Consider the following 8755-nt stretch of genomic DNA (forward strand, 5'->3'; position numbering starts at 1 on the left):
AGTTAACTTACGAATAATCCAACGTACAAAAATACAGGATGTAACAGGTTGATCTCCGATCGAAGAACTACTACAGATATGTTATACCAACACTGGTATGTCAGAGCAACCTGTCTTTGCAAGTCCTTTAGACATATTGTGCTCATAATAATGCCTTATTTTAGTCTCTAAAACACGTGCATCTCATGCGTCCCACGTGCATTCCATAAAATAAACTTAGTTAAAATATGGCCAGTACGATTTTTCGTGCATGAAATGTACACATCGTTGAATACTATCTCACTCCCTTCCTTCAGTTCCAACTCTACTCTACATTAACTTCTTACTTTAAACTATACTACAATGTCTGATCATGCAAGCTCCTCCACTTATGCTGGACTGACATCAGAGGAAGAATTTCCAATAGAGTGTTACTACTGCCACTCTACCCTATATCCAGAAAATGATATATCTATGTACAGGTACTATTCGTTTTTCTTTTTCTTTTTTATATCTGATTTATTTCTTCAAATGTAGTGCTTAATTCATGCATATCACTTGCCATAGATAGGTGTCATATCACCTTGTTTATGGGTAGCTTTATTATATGTATAGATTGCTTACTGTTTCCTCTTCTCTCTCTGTATGTATATATTTTTGGGCAAAGGTGCAAATATATCCCTCATTAAAACGGTGGTGCATATATACCCTTGACGTTACACAAATGGTGCAAATATACTCTTTTCAGTGACATAATTTTTTTAAAAATTATCTAGCTTTTTTTTTTTTTAATTTTAAAAAATGTCACATGGCTTTAAAAAAATAAGTCTATCTATTTCTTTTAGTTGACTTATTTTTTATAGCCACGTGGTAATTTATTTTCTTGTGGGTTGGGTCTATCCAGTTTAAAAAATTATCTTCGTGACTTCAAAAAAAAATAAGTCTACTCATATTTTTAGACGAACCAAACTCAACCCTCAGAAAAAAATTACTACGTGGCTTTAAAAAATACTATTACTAAATAAAAATTGGTAGGTGTTATAATTATTATTTATAATTGTGGATGTCTATCTTTAGGAGAAAAATTAGGATTAGTGACTTTGGGATCAAGTCAGTTTTCCCCTATAAATATAGTGGTTGTCCTTCATTGTAAATTCATCCATCAAGAGAAATAAGAACTTTCTTCTCTCTTTCGCTACAAATATTATTGCTTTAGTTTATTATGTTATAACATGTTATCAGCACGAAACTCTGCCATCTTGAGTAAATTCTTCGAAAGACTCGAAGGTGCATGTTGACACCCAATTTTGTCCCGCCTTTCTTCCAAATATTTATTTGCATTTTTAATGTTTTTGATAGCTTAAGAATAGTCACTTATACTTTACCACAATTTAATCAATACCGTCGTTTTTCTCATTATTATTATTATTATTATTAGTATTATTATTATTATTATTAATACAATTATTATTATGATTTGCATTATAATCATTTTTAACATTTTTTATTTACCGTCTTATGCACACACGCATCGCATATATTTTGTGCAATTAAACAATAGCATTTACATACTGTTAAAATTTAAAAATATTATCACACGGCTATTACGATATCATATAATTTTATTCTTATCTGAGTACTAATAAAGACATACCTTTATATTAGGTAATATTTTAGCACGCGCTAGTATATAGTTAATTAAAATAGGTCTTTTATTTAAATTTAGAGGCCCAAAGCCGTATAAGAAGCAAATAGTTTTAACCCAAGAAGGCCTTCCATCAGCCAAGTTTTGGGCCATCCGCCCCAATCAACTTATAAACGTTTCGGACCAGCCCATAATAATTAGGCCACACCCGTCTAACCTACTCGACTCGGCCCATTTTTTCTTATCTGGTTCATCATCTAAACCTAGATGAACCAGCGCCGCTCCTCTCTCTTCCCTTTCTCTCTCTCTCTCTCCTCGACAAAATGGCGAAGTTGCAGAGCCCTTTCACTCCTACAGACCATGCGCAGTCGATTCGGGAAAGGGATTAAATGCATCGTACCTCCTCTATCAGAGTCAACGTTGAAGAGGTGATCTTCTCTCTTTCTGTTTTCTTTTCGATCTGGAAATCTTTAATGAGGTTTGTCCGTTTGTAAGATTCAAATCCTGTCTTTTATCAGTTCCCTTTGCATTTTCATGGTACAAGTTTAATGGGTTTTGTCTCCTTCTCCTTTTTTCTGATTCGATGACATAACAAAGCATCCTAACGTTTTGATTTGAATGGAATTCGACTTTAAATCCTGCCCAAATTTCTGAACCCCAGCAAACCCTAGATATTTTCCTATAAATAATCTCTTCTTAAGTCATTTGGGGATAGTCTTTAGCCGCCCGGATTCACTTTGAAAAAAAAATACTAATTTTCTTCAGCCTAATATTTCTTGGAGTTCATTTAAATACTAAATCGTTTTTGCTTTCTTTTGCCCCTGCTACTACTCCGAATCTGAGTCCATGTAAGCTCGGAATTCGTAGTGTTCGAGTGTACATCGGAGACCCCGCACCCACTTCGCTGCACCCGAAGAAGGTCCGTTAATTCCCCATTTCTCTTTTATTTTTGCATTTTTTTAGTTTCTTGATTATTATGTGTTAGCTTAGTTTATTGTGTGTATGATTTAGCCTATTGCTGTGTTAGTTCAGTTTGTGGTTTTGTGAAGCATGTTTATGTGCTAATATAATTAGACAAAATGCTTGTGTCTTAATTTTGTTTAGTAGTTAACCATGCTTAGATCATTTTAGGTTAGTCTATAATTATCTCTGTGTTGTCTGCATATTGGAAGGAGTTAGACTTGAGTATATGCTCTCTGTGCAAAAAAATGAATTGGAGTTATTTATTTTTATTTCCTTTGAACTTGACTATGCTTATGTATGAAATCTGAGAAGACTGAGCATGTTGATTATACCATGTATACACCACTGTCTATGATTGCTGGTCCCTCATGTTATGCCGTGACTAAAGTGTAGAGTGAGTTATAAGTGTGTGTTTGCAGTTGGTGTGAGCTCCAAATGCTGTTTGATGTGTCCAAAATGTATGTCCTTGAATCATGATAGTACTTTTGCTAGTTCTGTAATCTCAATTACATTTGACTTGTTTCCTATATGCTAGAATAGGGTTGGAATCATCTTTAAATGCTCTTTCTTTCTTTATTTTTCTGTGTTTATGTGCTTGTTTTAGTTTAATGTTAATTATTTATTAGCACATCTGTTAGTTAAGTAGATTGTAACGTGGTTCTCACATGCTTATTTGTTCTTTTATTAATCCCTATTTAGTTTTGTTCAAGTAGTAAATTGCTTGTTCTTGTTTGAGTAGCATTAATGTAGCTAGTTATATTATTCTTAGATAGGGTAGATATTAATAATAGTGGTAGTAGTATTAGTGATATGTTGATTAGTTCATGATTTAGAATTAGTAAGGTGGATCCCTTGTACTTAACTAGGTTAATTTAAAGTTATAAATAGTAATTAGCCTGTCTAGTTGAGTGAATAGCCATTATGTGTGGATTAGTGTATCTTACCATAACTTAATGAGTTTCAAAAACTTTATTGATGCAAGTAACACCCTAGTAGAGTTCAAAAACCTTCTTGTTAAAGTGTAACTAGCATAAACTAAATTCAACAGATCTGGACAGACTCGGGTTAATGATTATTTATGATAAGTTTTCTTTTATGATTCCTCGTTAGCTAAATGATAATGAAATCCTATTTATGTTTGGTACCTGCTTGTTCCTTGAGATGTCAGCATGTTTGCAGTTTAGTATTGATTGCTGCTTGAATCAATGATGCCTAATTAGTTCATTAGCATGCCTACAAACCTGTTTAAAGTTTTTAGACATGACCTAAACCTCGGAATGTTGGTCCCTTATTGGTCTAGTTGGCATAACTCATAGTTGATTGTATTTAGCTATAGGCCATGAATGTATTTAAGATCAAGTGATGCTTCCAGTATTGTTTACCAACATGCCTATTAGTTAAAGATATGAACCTATTAAAATTCAGCCTGCCTGTCTTCTGTATATTAGTTAAGGATATGAACCCATTAAAATTCAGCCTGCCTGTCTTCTGTATGATCTTTTATGGTTGTCTTTACTTTGATTGTGTCCACGTGTTCTACATACTTGAGTTTGTGAATCAGTCCATGTTGGATAAATTCTTACATGATTGACCATTGCAAGTATACTGTGTGATTATGTATATATGTATATATCTAGAGTATGCTTTGATTAGTACATTTATGGAGAGATTAGTTGGTCATTATGGATTAAGCTTGAACCCTCCCCGGTGTTAGCCATGCTTGGGATTCCTGGAAATTCCTTGGAACTTGTACAACATCGGGAAGACGGGGGAAAAAGCTTTCCAATATTAACCCTCTAAGCATCCTTATGAATGTGCATACATGAAGTGTACTCAAACATACATAATATATAGACAAGTCACTGATCTGTTTTTGAATTTACATCATATATGTTTAGCCTTATCTATTACGTACATTTCTAATTCTATCTTTTTTTTTACATGTACACCTCGGGGCGAAATGGAGTCTTCATAAAGACTCATTGTCCGAGCAGTCTCATTTTGAGACTGAGCTGCTATTTAACTTCGAACATGCATTTCCAGTCGCTTCTCTCATTCCTTCGAATCTATCTGAACAGAAACTCGGAGGAAACCTCGGAATTCTCATTTGCCTCTTAACATGCTCCTTTTTCCTCTCCTGGAAATAGGCTGAAACGAAAAAAAAAAAAAAGGAAATAGCTGCTGCATTACTTAACTCTCTTCTTATGAATAATTATCTCGGCTTGTTCTAAGTTTGATTGTATATCTTATTTATTTAGAATTACCAGCCTTAGACTTTAGGATACTTAGAATTAGACAGGGTAGTTGATTTAAAGGAGAAACTAGTAGTGAATTCCATCGGTTTCTTTCTCTTCTTTTTATTTTAAAATTGTTTATAGTACCTATAAATATTTACTTTTACTAGAATAATTGATTTTCAAGGGCTTGAACACATATTTTGAGTTAAGGGGATCACGTTTTTATTCTTACTATCTTAGAAATTTTAAAACGACACTGATATGCAAATATGAACTCAAGTATATTTTTATAAACAATTCTTCAAGTTTGATCCAATTATGCATATTTTTATAGTTGAGCATAGTTAATAAAAAATAATAAAAAGAAAGAAGAAGGAAAACTCACGCCCTTTTTTTTTTCTTCCCATTTGTAGAATAAATCTAGATTTTTTTACATCGCCATATTCATATAACATAATTTTTATCCAAAGCTCAAATTTGCTAAATTTTCTTTTAAAAGCAATTATTTATGTGCAAATCCTTATTTGAATTCACGCAAGGTGTAGCGGAAATACTTTTATTTAAATGAAATAATATCAAGATGTACGATTTATAGAAAATGATTTTTGGCCTTTTGAGGATAATTATTTCCTTATGCAAGTTTAGAAATGCATTATATTGTTTATTTGCAAAGTTTCTCTATCTTAATTACGTATATGCATTTTATGAGATATCTTTCTTAAAATCACTTATAAGATATTATATTTTCCGATATTAACCTAAGTTTGGTCGGTAACCGTAATTAACGGATTCTAATGGATGCCTAATACCTTCCCATTAGGATATTTAGAACTCTTACCTAGAATCATATTAATTAAGCAGACCATTAACGGAGGTTTAGTTTAGCTTTACCTTAGTTAATAATTAGGTGTCCTAATTCACCGTTAGAATAATTAGGTGGCGACTCCTTAAGTTAAATAATTTGGGAATCACCAATATGTTGTACTCCGATTTGACCCGTTTAAATGGGGTATAACAGTGCAATTCTTGGAATTACACGAATACAAGATAAGTATTTTACCTAATAATATTTGAGTATACTTGTGCTATTTGTTTTAATCATTATCATATTTGGGAACTTAAAGGTGCCTCTGGTTGCCTTACTGGAGATAAAGTAAAGGACTTACGGTACTTGTTTAATCTAAACAGTCCAGGTAACATGTTCCAAGTATTGTTCTATCTTTGCTTTGATGGATTGATTGCTGTTGACATTAACAACTACAAAATTTTAAATTGATTATACAAAATTTTCTACGAAGCTGAGTTACCAAATTAATCAGTGCTTTTAATAATGTGCAATGTCTACATATATTTGCTGGCTCACTTTTAATCTTTAGAAGGAAAAAAAAAATTGGTTTAAACTATATGATGAAACGCTAGATCGAGATGGCTGCAGGTAAATAATCCAAGCATTCTTGGTTGCACTACTATGTTTGAAGTGGAGTATTATCCAGGTAATTAGTATAATGAATTGCCATGACCATATTTTGTGGCAGTAACATATGGCTAATGATAAGAATGGCCTACAAGGAGTATACATGGCTATCACGAGTTTACTATTAATAGTACAATTCGTTGGGTTCATTCAATCATGGGAACTTACTTGGTTCTGAGTCATTTATGCCTCAAATTTGTTCCTGTCTTCCTGAAGAACAATAATGTTAAGAGGGATTATGATGTTAATTCATATCCCTTAATGGCAAAATGAGAATTTGGAAGAAATAAATGGTCACCGGAAGTGACAATATTTCCTATGAATTGTTGTGCCTACATTTGAAGATGTGTTAGAGAAAAATTCCCTACATCATATGTATGCCTCGATTTGCTCCTGAAGTAGTAATATTTTAAAAGAGGTTCTAAGTTATCATAATTTAGTATGCTTAACGCACATTCAGATGATTATGTTTCATTCTTTGAGAATGAGAACCTTTGACAAATGCTACAAATACAGATTCATTCCCTAAAGTGAATGTGATGATATTTAATAAAGATTATAAATGCACACGTGTTCTTGGTTGTGAAAATATTAAGCCTCACCTCCAGAAAAGGTAGAATAATTGAGTAGAAATATTCTAAATATTTTATTCTTTAATCTTGAAGTATTAAATATTAAAATTTACTCCCGAAGAGGTAAACTTTAAAATTTACTCCCGAAGAGGTAAACTTTAAAATTTACTCCTGAAGAGGTAAACTTTGAGATTTACTCCCCAAGTGGTATGACTCTGAAATCGACTCCCGAAATAGTAGAACCTTGAACCTTACTCTCGAAGTAGTAAGAATTTTAAATTTACTCATGAAATAGTAAAATACTTAAACTCTACTCCCGAAATAGTAAGATTTTGAACTTTACAAGTTCCATTCTCCGAAGTGAAAAGAAAAATATTTACCACAACAAATTGCTTTATGATATTATATATATGGTCTTTTCCTTTTCAATAAAGGACTTAGCATTATGTTTACCTGTGTCGAATTGGAATGGGTTTTGAAAGTATATTGTTTGAGTAATCATCTTTCATGTGGCATTTAACATCTTTATTACTATAGTAAACGAATATGAAGATTAGATCAAATTGCAAGTAATTTTCTAAAAATTACTAGTCACATTTAATTGTGGTCGGATTATTATGTCTTTGTTGTAATGGATCAAAATTTATCTTAGATGGATACAGTTGAGTTGAATTAAAAGTGGACTATGCTTTTCACTAAATATTTTGATATTTGTTGTTATGTCATGCATAAAAATTAATTGCATTCCTACTTAAATAGTCCACTGTCCCACATACTTTGTTTAGAGCAAATAACAAAGGATGTAAATGTTATTTTGTGGTATGAAGACATTGTCACACGTTCTTTCATAGTTGAAATATGTTAAATATTTTTAATATGAATCATTCCAAGGCAAATGAAATAGATTTTGTAAAATATTTTCTATTATAACCACATTGATATAGCATGATTAATTGTTATTGATTTCCCTGAAGGAAATAACAAATGCATATATTGTTCTTGACCAAAGATGTAATATTTATGTAGCCATTGCTAAAATACAAAATATTCATATGTTAATAATGAATCTTCTTGAAGGAGATGTTTGAAAAACTGAAGTTTAGAACATAATGTATTATCTTTAGATGTAAATTCGTTTACTATTTTCTTGCATGACATCGGAAAGATCTAATCAAATTTTCTTTCATGACACCAGCAGTGTCTAAGCAATATTTGATCGTACAAAATTAATTAAGGACTTCAGAAGAGCTAACTATTTATCTGGAAGATCATGGCACTAGTAGTGTCCAAAATATGTGATTATGGAGAATAAATTAAAGGCTTCTGAAGAGCTTATATAGTATTATGTCTTTCGTTCTAGATTGCAATATACGAAGGTGTTATGATGACACACACAAGTTGTAGTAAACTTGACGTTTACTAATGTAAATGGCTGTCATATTGAAACTATAAATGATTTGAGGATTAAATATCTTCAAAATCATAGTGGGTAAGAAATATGTATGTGAATGGTTACCCTCTTTATTCTCCAAGTTGTACTAAACAAATATAAGCATGATGAAACCACATGTCATGGCAAACCAGAAGTTTATTGGTAAAAACAAAAATACAATTCATGTCATAGTAAACCAGAAGTATATTAAAACAAATAGCACATGACATGGTAACATTAAAGTTTACTAGTATAAATATTTCTATTAGTCGGCTTGAGCGATTTAACCATCTCGATTCAAAGATGATATGCAGATTGAGTATTTGACATATATTTAAGAACTAGAAGATTCTTCAAAAATTTATCTTTGTTGCTTGTTCTCATGATAAGTTGATTATACTGGCTAACGTTGGGATTGAATTCCCTAAATTCTGTAAAAATAAATAAATTATA

Source organism: Lycium barbarum, chromosome 7 (genome assembly GCF_019175385.1).
Source record: "Lycium barbarum isolate Lr01 chromosome 7, ASM1917538v2, whole genome shotgun sequence".
NCBI classification, from domain to species: domain Eukaryota; kingdom Viridiplantae; phylum Streptophyta; class Magnoliopsida; order Solanales; family Solanaceae; genus Lycium; species Lycium barbarum.